This window comes from Strigops habroptila, chromosome 3 (assembly GCF_004027225.2).
Source record: "Strigops habroptila isolate Jane chromosome 3, bStrHab1.2.pri, whole genome shotgun sequence".
Taxonomy (NCBI): Eukaryota; Metazoa; Chordata; class Aves; order Psittaciformes; family Psittacidae; genus Strigops; species Strigops habroptila.
Window position 1 is genome coordinate 81,761,095 of NC_044279.2, and position 18,005 is coordinate 81,779,099.

The window sequence follows — 18,005 nt, forward strand, 5'->3', positions numbered from 1 at the left end:
TGGATTAGAGATTTTATTTAGTCATCAGTGAGGCTGAAATTTACTGAAGAAGGTAAATTTGATTTATGAATTGGGTTCCTGGAACACAGCCTGTATGTGCCTTCTCTGTATATTTCTCTGCCTAAATTCTCTGTCTCTATTAACATCAAAACAATATCAGTAGGACAATGCTGATTTGCTTAAACTGAGGATATGAGCTTTTTCCCTCTCCTTTGAGCTGCTAGCTATGTTCTTATACTTGCTAAATGCTCTTTTCTCCTTGTACCTCCTTGTATTGCTCCCTGCCCAGCACAGCGACATTTGCTGTGAACCAGAATGTCTACAGATCTACCAGTTGGTTTGCACCAAGGAAGAAACTTCAGTATTGTGCTCCTCTGGGCGCTATAAATGGTGCAATAGTATTTTGACCTATGTGGTACTCTAAGGAGTAATTATTCATATTTTCCACTCAAATATTGCCTAAAGGGTTGTTATTTTACTCAGTTTACAAACGGGAATAAAGCAAACACATCAGCAAGCAATGATTTTCACCTATTTCTATGTGAAATATCATTCAGGCTTAATGTATTCCAGTATGGAAGTCTCAATTTGATGCTTCAGCAGAATGAAAGTTTGTTATTAAGTAGACTGAAATAATGGCATGATGAATTTGAAGTTCCTTGGGAATGTTATTTTTTGTAACTTAGAGGGAATGGTTGTTTTAAGAAGTTGATGGAAGTTGCACTTATCCAGATGTAGAATTCAGCCTTAAAATCTAATAATTTGTCCAAACTTTAATGTTGTAGTTGAGAAAAACCAAACACTTCTTACAGTATGATCCTGATGTCTACCCTTCTGAAACATGTCTGTCTTGTTTACCTTTTCTGTAATTAAACTTCATGCTACTTTTAGCTGGTTTTAGAAGTTGCTTTCACTGGCTATAGACAGTTTTGCACCAGAAAATCAGTTAAAAAAGGAAAGACTCTTTTAGTACAGCTCAGATTAAAAGTAGCCTGTATTTTAAAGGAGTTATCATGATGATACTGAAACACTGTATTTCTTTTTGGCACACTCCCCTTTTTAATCTGATCGCCCTGTCTCAATGTAATAGTGCTTTTTACTCTGTGTAGCTTTTTTTTCACACCAGCTAGGATGTGAATATATTTTCTTTTACTGTTTAGTAAATATTTAGGTTGGTTTAGATCACAAACAGATAATGAACTCAGAATTGATGGCTCCACCTGTTGGTGAAAAACTTTAAAATGTACCTAGAAATCGACATAACAGTAACTGGAGGGTGGCAGAAAATACCAATTTTTACTTTATTTTTTGTATTATTTTCAGACTACAAGTTTATTTTAAATAATTTATTTTAAGTCATTCTTCAACGAGTTCCTCTCTTACAAGTGAGGTCTCAGTGCACAAAGCACTTTCAGGCTTTCTATTTCATTCTCACTTGTATATAATTCAAAGTTTCTAGCTCTGGGCATCGACCTGTGAGGGGAATGTTAGGGACAGCAGTCTCGGGAAGCCTGAGCAATTCTACCTGCAGTATGACTGATGAACTGCATGCAAAGTTTGAGAACAATGCCTGGTTCCTGTTCGATTTCACCTCAGGATCAAATGGATCAGATCAAAGCACATACAGCTAAAGATAACCTGTTGGTGTTTGTGCTGGAATGGAGCTGGGGAGAAACATTAGTGCATGCAAGCTGAAAACTTGGAGAGGTGCTAACCTGTTGATGAGTAAGTAAAGGAATTAGACTTTGTTTTATGAAAGAACTCAGACTAATTTAGACCCCACAACAGAAGGTCAGAAAACTTCCAGAGTTAAGGCTGTTGGCTCGAGTTAGATCAAAGGAGCAATGCCAATATGCCCAGAAAGCACTTGGCTGAAGTGCAGACAGAGGGAAAGAGATGTACCTCCTCTTGGTGTGTAAACAGGCTGCTGTAGTTCTGAAGTCGATGTCTTGTAATAACCAAAATGGAATTGATATGATTTTTATTATAAAGCGGTAAGCCTGCAAAATTCTTCCCAAACTGATTGAAACTGGGATTAAAACATAAGACTGAAAGGAAATCCTCACTTATACTTGTCTATTATTCTTGCCTTTTAAAAGCGGAAATGCATAGCAAAATATCATTGTGCAGTATCTATGATGTGAAACTACATGAAGAATGTGATTTCTATGGCCTTCAACAGCTAGTCTGACTGTAAAGATCTTGAAAAGACTAAATCTTTCTCCTACCCCTTTGTTTGTTTATATTTCTCAAGCAGCTGAGAATTCTCCTTCTGAGGGTGAATTTCTCAGAGATGTAGATCAAGTCTCTTGTTCCTGCACCACCTGGTTTCGGTCTCCTGACTCAGCATCAAGAAGTGCAAAAGTCATAAAACTACTGGAATCTTATGATCCTTGCCTAGCAGAATAGCTTTTGAAATTAGAGCCAACTTGAGGCTGTTTTGCTTACATAGGAGGGGTAATTCCCCCTCTCCTCACAGTGTAAACATCTGTGCACTCTTGTTCTCCTTCAGTGCACTCAAATGAGCTGGGATTCTCTAAAGCTCTTATTCCACATTTCTGGAAGTCTGGAAAACTAATGGGGTGAATTTCCTGTGCCACATACATAGCCACAACAGGATGTTCAGCTCTGTAAATTTAAACTGAATATCTGTATTACCCAGAAATACATCTAGTTTAAAAATTCAGTGAGCCAGTCAAAAATGCACTGAAAGATCCTAAAGATGAAGTAATTTTAAAGCAGCTTTTGTACATCATGACTGACCAGACCATTTTCCCAATAATTCAGTAATCGTGAACCTTGCATGAGAAGGAACCTTGCTATCCTTGGAATATCAAAACAAGGGTTTGTATTTTCTAGCTGAGCTCTTGCCTACAGTTGGTAAAGACTGATGAAGCTGTTCTGCAAGATAACTTCATGATTAGGTACAGAACTGCTGCAATTAGAATGAGCCTTTGCTGCTACTACATTTTCTGAGATTGCCATGTTCTAATGAATTTCCATCTGACTAATACCCAGACTCAAGAGTCTGGCTGCAGTCTTTGGTCTCCTAGGAGCACCACAGTGTGGGGCTGCCTCCAGGCAGCAGCCAGACCTTTTCTTTGCTTTTGAAATTCACTTACCCTGATCTCAGCTCAGATACATCACCAGGTTCATAGCACACTTCTACACATTTTTCCATATGGTTTTACTGAGGCATAGGTAGGTCAAATAACTGGATTCAAGGTCATATGGAAAAGTTGACTCATATTCAAGAGGGTTTAGAAATGCTCCATGTAATAAGATAATCCACCAAATGTTTTTCTCTTTTAGAAAATACTGATTTAAGCAAAAAGATATTGGAGTGCTGGTCTAGAATTTGTCGTCTACTTATCCTTAACATTCACAACTCTGAAATGCACACCACTGATCTTGCTCTGGGTTGTTGAATATATCTTGATAATGCTGCATAAAAGTTTATTAGAATCTGTAGTCTTCATATGGTCTATGTAACATAGAGAGAGGATGCGAAAGAGTTGCATGTATGCTGTCCTTAGTATTTCATTGCAATGCTGAGGAATTCAGTGAGATAGAGTACTGAGAAACCTAGAAATACCCTTATAAAAGGGAAGTGAGTATGAGTGTTCAAGACTAGCTTACTTAGTATCTTTTTATAATTCAAAGAGAATAAAATACTTGCAAAGGCTGAGGTCTAACTGATGAGCTAAAACCAAATTAAAGCAATGAAACTCTTTTTCTGATGTTGTTTGGATTTGATTTAGATGTATGTTTTGGATTTATTGGTCAATTAAGCAATATTTCCTAGACGAGACATGTTTCTGAACTCTTCTGTGTCCTACAATGTATCATACCCAGTCACTTTCACGTATTTGTTCTAGCCTGAAATTTTAAGAATGCTCACCTTTGGGAACAAAGGAGGTATGGAGTCAGAAAAGAAGAAGCTAACTGTAAAATTACATCCTTATTTACTCAGGGTATGATCTTATTTTATTGCCTGCTAAAGCAGACTTAAGAACCCGTTTGTCCAAGTACCTCTCCTAACTGGATTTCTCTCATCGATGTGCCCTATTTTTTCTACTGATCAGAAAATTAGCCTGGAGGCTACTTCAGATTAATATAATTTTTGCGTTATAATAATTAAAATCCTCCATTCAGTCTGCTCACAAACAGCAATGATTTAAGTGAAACTACTGAAAAATAGTAATCTTTAACAATTACAGTAATCTTTAACAATTACAGGTAATAAGAAATATCTCCTTTTCTGCTAATAACTTAAGACTTTTCCAAGGGTGGACACATTTTCTTCGATTCTCCTACATTTCTCTGTATGTGTGGTGCACGTTTTTCAGTGTGAAAGTTCCAGGTGGCCTCAAGGATTCTCATGTCACAGATAAACATCTTTTACTCCTCTCTGTGTAAGAGTAGCCCACCATGACAACCTCTTGCCATTTTCTTGACTGATTCATTGGATTGGAAGAACATTTCCCCTCCCAGCTAGCACGTAAAAAGTGAAAAGTAAAATACAATAAAGCTGAACTGAAGGGAAAAAGATGATTCCTTTAAATCCCCTGTGTGTGTGTGAGTGTTTGGGGTTTCTTTTGTTTGCTTGTGGTTTAGGGTTTTGTTTCTTTGTTGGTTTTAATCCAGCTATTGCTGTCTTTTTCTCATGGTAAGGACAACTGGGTGAACTTATATTCCCTCATACGCCATGTAAGGGAAAATTCTTTGCTATTTGAATACTTTCTTTTGGAAAATCAAATTCTTCAGGGATTGGTATTGGGATCAGTGCTGTTTAACATCTTTGTCAGTGGCATGGACCATGGGGTTGAGCCCTCAACAAGTTTGCTGATGACACCAAATGTGTGTTGTGGTTGACACACTGAAGGGAAGGGACGCCATCCAGGGGAACCTTGATGGGCTGGAGAGTTGGGCAAACCTCATGAAGCTCAACAAGGCCAAATGCAAGGCCATACACCTGGGTCGGGGCAATCCCAAGCACAAGTGCAGGCTGGGTAGAAACTGGATTGAGAGCAGCCCTGAGGAGAAAGACTTGCGGGTTTTGGTTGATGAGAAGTTCAACATGAGCCGGCAGTGTGCGCTTGCAGGCCAGGAAGCCAACCACATCCTGGGCTGCATCCCCAGCGGTGTGACCATCAGGCTGAGGGAGGTGATTCTCCCTCTCTACTCTGCTCTTCTGAGACGCTCCCAGCAATCCTGTGTCCAGCTCTGGGGCCCCCAACACAAGAGGGACATGGAGCTGTTGGAGTGGTTCCAAAGGAAGCCACAGAGATGCTGTGAGGGCTGGAGCAGCTCTGCTCTGGAGACAGGCTGAGAGAGCTGGGCTTGTTCAGCCTGGAGAAGAGAAGGCTCCAGGGAGACCTTATAACAGCCTTCCAGTACCTAAAGGGGGCCTACAAGAAAGATGAAGAGGGACTTTTGACAAGGGTATGTATAGATAGGACAAGAAGGAATGGCTTTAAACTGACAGAGGAGAGATGTAGAGGGTGATGAAGCTGGTTTTCCGAAACAGAGGGATCAGAGCTATTTTGCTGTTAGTCAGCAACTCCCTATATATCTACAACTGGAATCAGACTTGGTTAATTTAAAAGTATCAGTTAGGAAACATTTAGCAGAATCTGTTATGCAGTGCTTCAACGTTCCTTTCCAAAGCTTGCCTAATTAGAAGCAGTGTGCTAAACTTCTCTTTGTGGTACCATCAGAAAAGCCTTTCCTTGAGGCAGCACAAGTAAGAGTTATGAATGGAATATCTAATACTAAATTGACATAACGCTCCAAAAATGAGTATTTGGAATTAGCAAGCACTGACATTTTGTAACTCTGCATCTCACCACATTCAATTTCCAGATCATAGCATCTGTTCTAGTAAAGGGGAGAAAAAAGCAGTAAAGATATTGAGGTTGCCAGTGTGAATAGATCCAACTTCAGCAGTAGAAGGTAGTTTGTACTACACAAGAAATAATTCTTATTTATTTATTTTACACTTTTCTGAGAGGAACCACACTCCATTTGGTTTAATAATACATATTTTTGCTTCAGTTGACATTGGCAAATGTGCCTCGGTGTATTGGCGGAGTTGTGATAATCAGTCACCATTAATATGATGATTTTCAGCTGAGGAACAGGAAATTTTGGATAATTATGATGCTGATAATCACCACCACCAACAACAAAGAATGTGAAAATCATCACAAGGATTTCAGGACAGAAAATGGAATTGACACCTCTTTGTCACATATTACAGTTTGGAATATGGGCTAAGCAGATTTTTACCTGATCCTTTTTTTTTTTTTTTCAGAAGCTGTGTCAATTGTTACAGCTGTGTGAATGCCAGAGGCAATCAAACCAACTTTTTGGTGGGTGTAGCCCAACATTGTTTTCTGTGGCTTAAAACAAAGCAGTGAAAGACATTCCCTTTTGCTAATTTTCCAGTGCATTTCTGGGAAATCAGACCATAAAGTTTGCCTCAAGAAATTGGTTCGATGTGGCTAAGAACCCTTGTTTACGTGTTCTCAATTAAGGAATCCTTAATAAGCTGTTCCATTTGCACACAGATTGCCCAGAGAGGGTAGTTTTACTCTATTTGGGTAACTTTGGCAGTAACATATTGAAGCGTTGGTTTGTAGTTCAAGGGTAAAACTCTATTGGAACAGAAAGATCTGATAGTCAGAAAATGTGTATGCTTAAATCCAACTCTGCTTTGTTTTAAAATTAGTTTCTTTGTCTCATTGAGAAATGAGTGCCAGTGTTAGTTTTGTTACTTTCAGGCACATATTAGAAAAAATTAAATGTCTGTTGAAGCTTTAGTATAAAACATTTGCGACTCTCTAGGAAAGAGGCCCGAAGGATTCTCAGTGAGTATTTCTGCTGCGCTGTTCTTGGGAGCAGGCTTTGAATTAGTTGCCTTTGATGCTGGTGTTATCTGTTTACCCCTGAATCAGTTCTGAAAGTTTAGATTTCCTTCTTGTATTATCAGTGTGCCAGAGGCGACCCAGCAGCAGCATGTCTGCAGCTTGGTTTATATCCTTTATCAGAGTATTTTACCATTCTACCCACAATGGCATCAGTTACACAGCAGACGTTAGTCCAGTCATGACTGGACTGGCAACTTATTAGAGCAAAGCATTGAAATATCCATCTGCTTTTGATTGCTTGCAGGATGTTCTTCATCTGAACTGGGCTGTGGAATAGTCTCTCATTTTTAGTTTTGAATTGTCCATTCACTGCTGTAGGGGAAGCTGCCATCCCTGGGTGAAAACTGGAGTCAGCTCATGAGGAACCAAGGAACAGATGAGGGATGGACAAATTGAAGGACTAATCCTTTCCTTCTCCTTGCAATAGAGGGTGAAAATCCCCTGAAAGTTAACTCAGCCCAGTCTCTATCAGCTGCAGTGCATCGGAGACAACAGTGATGAGGGCCCAAAATCATTAACAGTGAATGAAAGTCTCTGCACAACACAGCCTGATGTTTGGCCCCTAGCAGATGAGTACGTTTGTTAAACTCTGAGAGCAGTAGCTCCTGGAAGGAGTTATTCCCTGTCTTGGTTACAGCAGAATTAATTTTGGAAGTCTCTCTTCACTTTCCTTACGCACATGGTTACTTTTGTTCAATGTAGAGGGTTAATTTCCTCTCTTCCCTTCTGTCTTGTGCCAATGTGGTGTTTAGGTTATCAAACCAAGTTAGACTCTAAGAAGATACGCTAAGCTGTGGTTTGCCTTTCAGGGTATTTTGATGTCTGGAATTGGTAGAGATAAAGCAAAAGCTTTATTTTTGGGACTTCATTTTACATGGGTGATGTCTGTCAGTCTGGATCTACATACTTAATTGTCTGTCTCTAAAAAATATCTTTGTTAAGAGAACATTTAGCAATGTTCTCTTAATAGCCATAAGATTTCTGTGTAGAGACAACCCCAGCCTTTTTTTTTTCTCCTTTTGGTAAAAAAGAATTTTCTTAACTGAAGTCCTACTGATGATGCAGGACCACGAGAGGGCACTCTGGCTCTTTGATTGCTCTTTATTCAACTTATTGGGAAAGACTGTAAAAATTATAATAAACCTTAAGAGGAAAAATACTAATTTATTTCTTGTGGAAGAAATCACAAATCGGTATCTCTTTTCTTGCTTATAAATAGTCTTAGCACAATCTTGGTATTAACTACGCACAAAGATGATATCACTGGTTTTGGAATGCATTTGTAAAATGTTAAAATGAGAAGATGCACCATGCATCTTTTCTGACAGTTAGTTTTTGAAAGCAAAATACTTTTCCAGTATATCTGATATTTTTCTTGAAATTAGAAGTCTGATAATTATACCAAGTAAAATACACATAAACAACAGTTGGGTTTGTTTTGTTTTGTTTTGTTTAAAGACATCTGCCAGTAAGGTCTCATGATTACTTCACTCAAAAAGCAGCCAGTTGAAAGAGTTGACAGAGAATGGTGTTTAGGATTTGCCTTCATAGATATTTGGCCATCTTATCATTTTTATAAAAGTAGTGTATTAACTGAGAGATCAGAAATGGTCATCCTTGTGCTTCACTCTTGTAAGTTTCAATAGGGATGATTTTTGTTTGAGCTAGTGATGTGCTGAACACTGATCACAATTAGCTTCTTCTAATGGAAAAGTTACTGTAATAATGGACCTTTTATAGCCTTTCTCAATTTCTCTCAGCCAGATTCTTTCACCTGTTCTTTAGACCTGGTATGGACCCTTCTGAAGAGGTTCAGCTAATAGTGCTTTCCTTCTGTGAGTTAAACCTTACCATATTCCCCAATAATAAAACTTTTGACTTTTTTTCTTCCACTGTTTCGCAGTTCCAGTGGAAATGACTGCTCTGTCATTTAAGTGAAGGCAGCTGATTGTTTGGAGTTGACTAAATGATAAAGAAATGTCCCCATTCCATGTGCCTTTGACCACTGTAACTTAAGAAGTGATTGTAATAAGATCACCACAATCCCACAGCCAAAGGTCGCATAGCTGAAGTGTATGACACACTTTATTTGGCTGTCCCTCCCTTTAAGCAGAGTATTGCCTACTTGACAAACAAAGACGGTCTCGGTAACAAATCCCCAGTTGTTGCATGCAGGCTTAGCTTCTCTTAGTGAGGCTGTGACAGGCAGAAGACTCTCAGGCAGTTTCTGACTCAGCCCCAGATCCCATCTTTTGCAGATTATAGGCTCTCTTCCTGGCCAGTCACCAAGAAATCCTTCCCTACAAGCCTGATTTCTATTACTAGCACAGGGGGGCAGAACCCAGAGCACTTTGTTAACCCGTCCTTGGCCAGAGTATGGTGTTGCATATTTCAACACCTTGGTTTATTTTCTCTCAAAACTCCTGAAACTAGCAGTATGCACACCTCTGTCTTCATATATATCAAATGGGTACAGCCAAATTACAGGAAGTTTTCTTTAAATTATTTTGAAAGCACAGAGAATTGCAGTTTTTGACAGTGGCAGAAAGTTAGGAGAGCATTTGTTGAAGAACTGGTTAAAATATATTGTCAGTGCCTTAAGTTCACAAAACTCTGAGTAGGAACTGTGGGGTTGGGGAAAGGAGTGTTTTCATGGTCTGTGGAGGGCTGGCAGTTTGAAGTTATTCCCTCTGCATAAATATGGCAATATTTGTAAGCTACTCCAGATCCCTTACTGGAATGTAAAGTCAGCAAAATTCAGCACTTCAGAAAATGATTGTATGGTGGGACCCCTGTAGAGGAAGTATTTTGTGCCTCAGTAAGACAATATGTTCAGCTATTTAGTTGCTTTAGTGGTGCTCCTTAAGGCATGAATTGTGGTCCGTTTCCCTACTTTCTGTTCCTTCCTCATAGAAGAGCCTGTGTCCTGAGCTGCTGCTTTTTATTGTCATGGCTGATACATACACAGTGTGGGGAAGGTTGTTATTTCACAGGGTGATTCAGTGTTTCTACCATTTGGGAAAAACCATGCCTCCTCCTCAAATTTGGTCTCCTCCCCACTATTTACTGGCAGCCAGGAGCCATGGTAAGACTTGGATCAGAGACGACCTAATAGCTGGTATCTAAACTGGCATTCAAAGCACTGGGCAAGACACTAGGATCCAAAACAGCTACTGTGCTAAGCGCAGAGCTGCCTAGAACTAGCATGGGGAAAAGATAAAGACAGGGTGAATGCTAAATATGGACCACCATATGGTTCAATCTGAGCTGCAAGGAAGTTTCTCCACCCACTTACGACGTTCATTCAGGACTGCTCTCTTTGGGGTTGACATTTGGGCCATTTCTAGGTTGTGGCTGAAGCACTTGGCCAGGATGTATGGAGACTGGTTCAGTTCATTTGCCTGCCTGTGAGGAGTCAAGCTTCTCACTCACATGCCTCAGTTCTTTTCCCTGTCCTGGTTGTGTTCCTGTCCTTTATCCAGCAACTGTTTCGTGCAAATTACAGAAGACCATCTGGCAACAAATGCAGTCTCTTCTTGAGCTCCACTAATTGTGCCAGATGCCTTCCATGGATTCTCCAAACCACAGTAGTTTTAGTTCTCAAAATTTGGAGGACACATAAAGATAGCAGAAAGTAATATAATGTGGCAAATTGCTTTTTGGAGTGATTTCATGGAATACAGAATACTTAAAGATATAAAACGTAATAAAAACATGTGTCAGACAAACGAGAACACAGGAAATCTGAGGTAATTTCCCTTTGGGATACTGAAAATGTTACGGGCTATGTGGCTGCAGCATTCCCTAAGAGGCTACAGTGGCATTTGTGGAACCACTTCTTGGTGCTCTCTTGATTCACACTGCATCGTCTTTTTTGGAGCTGGACACCTTTGGTTTTTCTCCAGCACTAGGTGAAATAAACCTGTAAAGTATTCTTGGAGGAGCAATGTCCCGTACAATACTTGAAATGTTGGCTGTGAGAGAAATCCCAATTGATATGTATTTGACTCCCACTTGAGGACTCAGATATCCTGGTAACTAGGTCACTTTGGCATCAATCTTCTGAAACTGCGACAGTTTTTGTGGCTTCTCTGTTCAGTCTCACACTCAACAACTTATATCCTGTATATACATGCCAAACATCTGGGCCTGTTACTTTTCTGTGTGTTATTTTGAAAATCTCCCAGTTCTTGACATTAGTGTGGCAGCAGGGAATCTGATGAGATCAATTAGTATTGTAGCTATTGCATGCAGACTCTTGGCAAAAAGTAGCCCCAACCACTGCTAGTTCAGGTTCACAAATAATGAAGGTATGGTATCCTTCAAAATATTAAGAAGTGTAATCAACCTCGTGGTTATACCTAAGGTACTTAAATAAGCACCAAATACTGGCTGCTGCTTTGAGGCTACTGAAGATTTTGTTGTTTTTCACTTCTTCAGTTACTGATACGGAAGACACAGGATAACCTGGGATGAAGGCGACAGAGCAGTTGAACTAAAGCTGTATATTTAGAGGATTATACAAGATCAAAATGTTTAAATGAGACTTTCGAAGGCATCTTTTCAGTGCTTCCTGAAGCTTCGTCCTTTCATCACAGGAAGAAAGGAATGCAATCTTAGTCATCTGCAGTCAGAACACAATTATACTGACAATCCTGAGAGATGAATATGGCTCAGAACCTCTTGTAGAAGGGGTTGAAGCCATGTATTATTCTCAGGAAGAGAAGCAGTGTCAAGGACCATCAGTGAAATGGGTAGATACCTTTGTAAGACTTCCAAATTTCAGCAAAATTGTTATACCCTGAATAATGATAGATTCGGGCTTTGCCAAAGTACAGCCAGGCAAATCTGTTACTTCCCATATGGAAAGCAACTGTTCAAGTAAGTTATATAATTATACATTATAACATTGCTTCTGTCCAAAACCTACGGCTGTTGCAGACATAAGCCAAGATTTTTTTCTTTTCTTGATATAACTAGATTTTTTTCCCCCTTTATTTTTGGTTATTCAATTAAAGCTGTAAGGGAGTAAACAATTCCATTATTTTCTCTTTCCACCCTCACCATTCCCATATCTGATGATTTACCATTCATTATTCTGGAACCTGAGTTGGCAGTTTCGGCCTTGCTGTTGTATGTTGGTTTCTTGGACTTGAGACTAATGAAACAATACACATTTTTCTGCTGAGGTAAGCCCTGATTTCCCCACCTCTCACTTCCAAATGTGGATTTGAAGTTAATACAATAACTTAGAGGAGTCAACATAAATAAAAGAAAGCAACTTGGAAAACAATCAATCTTCCACTCATTTTGAATAAAAAGCTCCAACAGTATACAGCACTTAGTGCTTGTCTGTTGGGCCCTTTACAGATACTTGCCTTATACAACAGAGGTACACATTAAAAACTGATTATCTCCAAAAGTGAGGGAAAAAAAATGTCTGTGTTTAGAAGAATAGTAGCCTAATTAGCATGGAGCTATAGTAGGTGTGATAGCTTCAGAAGGTAGGTAGCCCTGCAGGACCTTTTCATTCTCTTGCCAGGATATCTGCCCTGCTTTTTCAATGGTGATGGCTGAGAGACCAAAGGACATCTGGATTTTATGTCAACTGATGACTTGCATTTTACCATAGTAGTTTCATGTAAACTTTCATCTGGCATAATTTTGATGTGGGTTAAACCTAACCCAGCAAAAGCTGTGCATGCTTAACCTGGATCATAGATAAATATGTGATTAATACAGTTAAGGATGCTTCAGCCCAAAGGCTTGTGCTGGCATGAGGGATGGAGCAGTGCAAGTGGGGACAAAGTGGCCTTTTCCTGTGGCAGGTCCGATTTATGATGGCTTTAAATGCTTGTGGAAGTGTGAATGAACTTACTTAATTCCAGGTTTATGTTTCCTGAACCTTGGAGAGAGGTAGTTGACAATTCTACATGCTACCAAAAAGCTGTTTTTGGCAAAGAAATATAGCCCTGGCTTAGCAGCGTTTTAATGGGGATGAAGAATTGTTTGTTATGCCATATTGCTGTTGCAGGGAAACTCTGCCTTATGGAACTGTACAGAGGCAGAAAAAAACACAGATCAATTCATACATCTGCATAAGATAAAATCATCTATATTCAACAGAAAGAAAACATTGTTCTGCTTATATAGGTTTAAGCAGTGCATTTTCTAACATAGATAATGAAGTGCACAGGGGAAATGATCCTGTGGAGTCATCCCGTTTCACAAGTATCTTGCTACTCTGTAGATCTTCAGACTTATTGTGTTTCTGTGTGATATATTTCCATAAGAAATAAAAGACAGTAGGTACAGAGTTGAGAGCCGACAAGCTGAGCAGAGTAGTTTCATCGCACTGCAGTGGTACTGTGCTAATATAAGGTACTGGTTTTGCTGCAGCAAACTTGGAAATTGATTGTTTATCACTGATAGCAACATCACTGATCTAAGACATGGCATATAATGCATTTGGAATGTACTAACAAGAAAAAAGACATTTACATTTATTTACTGAAAAGGAGTAAAGTAAATATGACTGCTGTTCATATGTGAATGAGCGAGGTTCTGCTGCTGCAAATGAGAAGCAGGTAAATGTTGGGCTATGGTGTAGATGTGCAAGGTACTTGGGAGCAGTATCAAGGAAGTGTGAGGAGTTAAACATAGCAATTGTTTTCAGCTGGAGGTAGACGTAGTTATTTTTTCCTGACAGACACCTCACTGGACTCATTTGCTCTGTACAGCTGTGGACAGCTGGAATTCCAAAGCCTCTGCTTAGAGATTTGGTGCCTGGGTTTGTCCAGGGGCTCATGTCAGGATATTTACCGAAGTGCACAGCCTGTTTGTGATATAAAATGTGGTGGTTCCCTCTGCTCCTCTTCTGTTTGGCTTTTCCTGAGCTTTGGTTGCAACTATAAGGCCTCTGAGAGCTTCACAGTTTCAGGCTCGATCAGGTCAACTTCCAGGTGCAGATTAGAATGAGATAGGGAAATGCGTCACCTTCCCCTCACTTTCTCTACAGCTTCCCAGGATAGGAGGGAGGGACACTGAGCCCTGGACTCCTCTCTGGGTGGTTGGGGGAGGCACAGGAGACCAGGGACATGGGGAATGCTGCAGAACACCCTGCACTGCAGTCTAAACATAGATGAGCATGCCAGCTCTGCTCCTCTCTGGGGCTGCCCCAGCGCCACCAAGTACAAAGCTGTAGAAATCACCCACAGAGCACTATCATGATCCTTCACACAATAAAATCCAAATGGGTAAGCCTGAGGAGGAATTAATGAAGGGTTTATGGCTGATTTGTTTATCTTCAGAAATAGAGAAATGAATGTGTTTAGGATTTTCATGAAAACTCGTGTCTTCTCAAACAAGCTTTTGGTTTCAACGATATTACTGAGTTTTTGTGAGGCACAGTTTCCCTCAATTTAAACCACTGTTTTTCATGGGAAATTTAATTAAAAAACATGTATGTCTTACTAAATGGAAGCCTGTACTACAAAAACAGTGGAGGTTTTCTGAAACCAGTGCTTGTCTGGTTCTGACGTTAGTGAAGAAATTGCTTTTAAAAGAGTTCTCATCTTATGAGAGCAAACCAGAACCAGGATCTTAACCCTTGATATTTCTTTTAGAGCCCCATTATTGTTTTCTAAGTTGGATCTAAATTTAACCAATAATGTTCTCTTCCTAGGTATATGGTTAAGCTGCCAGGGCTTTAAAACCGTCTAGTTGGATACATTTATGCCCTTCATCCCTTTGTAGTAGCTGTTCTCAATAGGACCACTGATGGTCTCCATAGGAGAGCTGCAGAGGTCATCACATGCCTTCAGAGAAGGTTCTGGTGAGGGGCAGAGATGCTCAGCTGTGGGCAGGAGAGGAGAGACACCCTCAACTGGTGTTGCTGAAGTTAGTGGAAGTGCAGCCTCGTCCCTCTCTGTGTCCCGGTTAAGTTTGCCTGTAGTGCAGCACTTTCAAACTTGAAGTTTGAGCCTCTTTTGAAGTGAAGTGATTGAAGAAAACCCATGTTTTCTGAGCAGCTGCCATCAGCTACAATACAGGTACTGAAACCAAGATAGCTTGTGTCCAGGGTAACATTCTAACTCAATTTACTCTGCTTCATGTCCTCTTTATCATGTATATTTGCAAAAAAAAAATTGAGTTTCTACAGTGTTAACAGTACAGTTATACTTGTTTTATGATGGCTTGATGGTAACTGATATAAGTGACCCTGCTTTATTTTACAAGATATTTTACTTCCTGGTTATTCATCTGCGTTTGGAATTCTCAGCTGGAAATTGAATATCAATAGGAAAATGATACCTCAGACTTATAACAATATTTGAGAATTATTTATCTTTAAGAATCTGTAAGGGGTTTTTTTTCCTCGCTTTTTGTTTGTTCTACTACTATGAACTTATGCTTCAAGTTGCATATTAATCACAGATTGACTATTTCCTGAGACTTGATATTACTCATAGCATATGCCTGATTTTCTTGTGTCCCTCTAAAATTACATATGTACGTAAAACAAGATTGTAGAAAGAAAACTTGCTGAATAAAAATACACAAACTTGCTGCATAGCTCCCTGACGGCAGGGGCACATTCATTCTAATACAAGGGGTTTGAACTGCGATTTCTATGTTAATACATGCTTTCCAGAGATGCTGGTGTCGCATCCTAAAAGTACACAGCATTTCAATTAAATATTTCTGTTCAACCTGGCAAGAACATGAATTTATGGCTTAGGTCTGAAAAACCAGTGATCTTCCTCTGCTTCAGAGGAAACTTAATATTTCCTGGGATGCTTCCCAACTTGGCTTTCATGCTCAGCCATTACCTTATCAATATTAATGGGGGTTTTGAGCTTTTCTTATGGAAGAATGTTCAAATAACACCTGTATATTTGTATTTATATTTTGCCCTCAAACAACAACGCCATTTGTTAGTTTTAGAAGTAAAAGCTTTGTTCTTGTAAAGAAAATTCCACTCTATTTGAAATAAAATATTTAAAAGTAGTTGATTTCCCAGCTGCTTAACAGTTCTGAGGGTCAGATATAAAAAATGTCTTTTCCAGTAGCCAACATAATGAACAGTTTCTTTTCAAGCCTTTGAATTATTATCTGAGCATTAATCACTCTTAATAAAAATAAAACCTCTTTTTAATTTTTGGAACTACAGTTTTTTTATTTTATTCACTTAAGCAAGTGGAAGGCTCCCATGGCTCCCACCAGTGCTGGTTCTTATTTTTCTTTAAGGCAAGTTTTGACACTTAAAAAGGGCCTCTGTTTAATAAATTAGGATTTTTATTAAATGGCTTAACAAAATATTAAGTTTTCACAATTTTTAAACCTGCTGTTGAAAAAGAGAGTGCTAGTGGAAAAAGAGGCTGGCTTAGCACAGACCACCGACTAGTTGTGCTAGTCCGGATGGGAACACCGACCAAATTGTTTCTCTGCCCTCATAGCCTATTTAGAGGCTCTTGTTCTTGAAGGAACCTCCTGGAGTTCTCTCTCATCCCTCAAATCCTGAGAGTTGCCCATTCCTGAAACTCTGCTTAGTGAAACCTAGTTAAATTTGCTGATATTTCTAATTCCCAGACTTCTCTGTAACTGTTGTCGCAGTGTAGCTTAAGAACTCACTGAACTGGTGGGTTTACCATGGACATTCCTTTCCCATTCTTCTCCAAACTGCTGGATCTTTCAACAAGTACTTTAAAAATGTCCTGATAATTATTTCCTTCCTCTCTTTTCCCTAGACTTTCCTGAAAACTTCTGTTTAAGAGAGGCCCAAATATTACCCAGTACTGCATCTTCCTGACAGTCTTGTCTGTACAAGGTCCTGGTCTACATTCCTTCAGATTTTGTCAAGTTTGAAATTAGGTATGTTTATAGTTCTAAATCATTCTGTTGGTTACCTGAATATATAGAAATGATACATCATTTTCTTATTGAAAACCTCGTGGTATAGTGGAATCATATTGTCTGGGAGTTAGTGCAACTAAGCAGAAATGACAGGGTAGTACCTTATGGAAATGAAATAGAATCTATGCAATAGTGAAACAGAAACAAAGGGGGTTTGAGAGCAGGGCAATAGGAAGCCCTGAAGAAGGGATATTACAGAAAGAGGAGTGTGGGCATGATAATCTACCATGTCTATCTGTATCATAAACAGTTGCGTTTAAGTAACTGTTTCTCGGTTTCCCTAACATTATGCATCCTCCCCAACTATTGCTTCATACAGTTTTGTTATTAGCAGGACAGAAATTGTGTAACTATTGTACAGCTTTAACATACTTACTTAGAAATATGTGGTGCTTAATATAAATTCATCCTGAGGGTCCCTGACTGCAGTGTGTGATGAGAGATGTGATCTGTCTGGGGAATCACAGAAGGGAAACAGGCACACAAAACCTCTTAAAAACATGAGCGGCTTTTCCAAATGATATTTTTTATTTGATTCTTTTCACCTAACTGTTTTCTTTGAGGTTCCAGTTATTTTTTGACATTCTACTCTGTGTGCGTATCTCTGTGCAGAAATACAGAGAGTATCCTTGACTCCTTTCTTTCTCCCTTCCCCATGTCCTCTTGCAGATGTAAAGCTGAAACTGGTTATTATGCACTTTATCCTTCCCTAAACACTTACATAGAATTTCATAGAGTCCCCATATCATTACATTGGGTAAGTAAAGTAGCAATAATAATTTTGTATGTTAATTTAAATGCTTTCTGATTTCTACAGTTCTAGGTGTTTTTCCTTACCAAACTTATCAAGGCCTCAAAAATTAGTTTAAAAAATCCCAAAGATTTTGATGTAAATCCTCAGTTCCAGAAACAAGGACTATGTGCAAAACCTTGTGCCCATGCTGACCGAGTGGAAGCAGAAGGTGAAGGAGGCGCAGGCCGAGCTGGAGGCTTCACAGAAAGAGGCATGAGCCCTCAATACCGAGCTCTTCAAGCTGAGGAACGCCTACGAGGAGGCCCTGGAGCACCTGGAGACCTTCAAGAAGGAGAACAAGAACCTCCAAGGTGAACACCCACCTGGTGCTTCTCCACCATGGTTCACATGGTGTGATGGGTTCT

General features: G+C 39.5%; 1 long non-coding RNA gene across 1 annotated transcript in view; it reads left to right on the forward strand.

Annotated features, from left to right (window-relative positions):
* LOC115605850 overlaps positions 1 to 16,799 on the forward strand; it is a 55,563-nt gene extending 38,764 nt beyond the window's left edge. The window contains exon 3 of the long non-coding RNA XR_003990746.1: positions 16,682 to 16,799. This is a non-coding gene — a long non-coding RNA (uncharacterized LOC115605850). The remainder of the gene's footprint in view (positions 1 to 16,681) is intronic.
* The last annotated feature ends 1,206 nt before the right edge of the window (positions 16,800 to 18,005 follow it).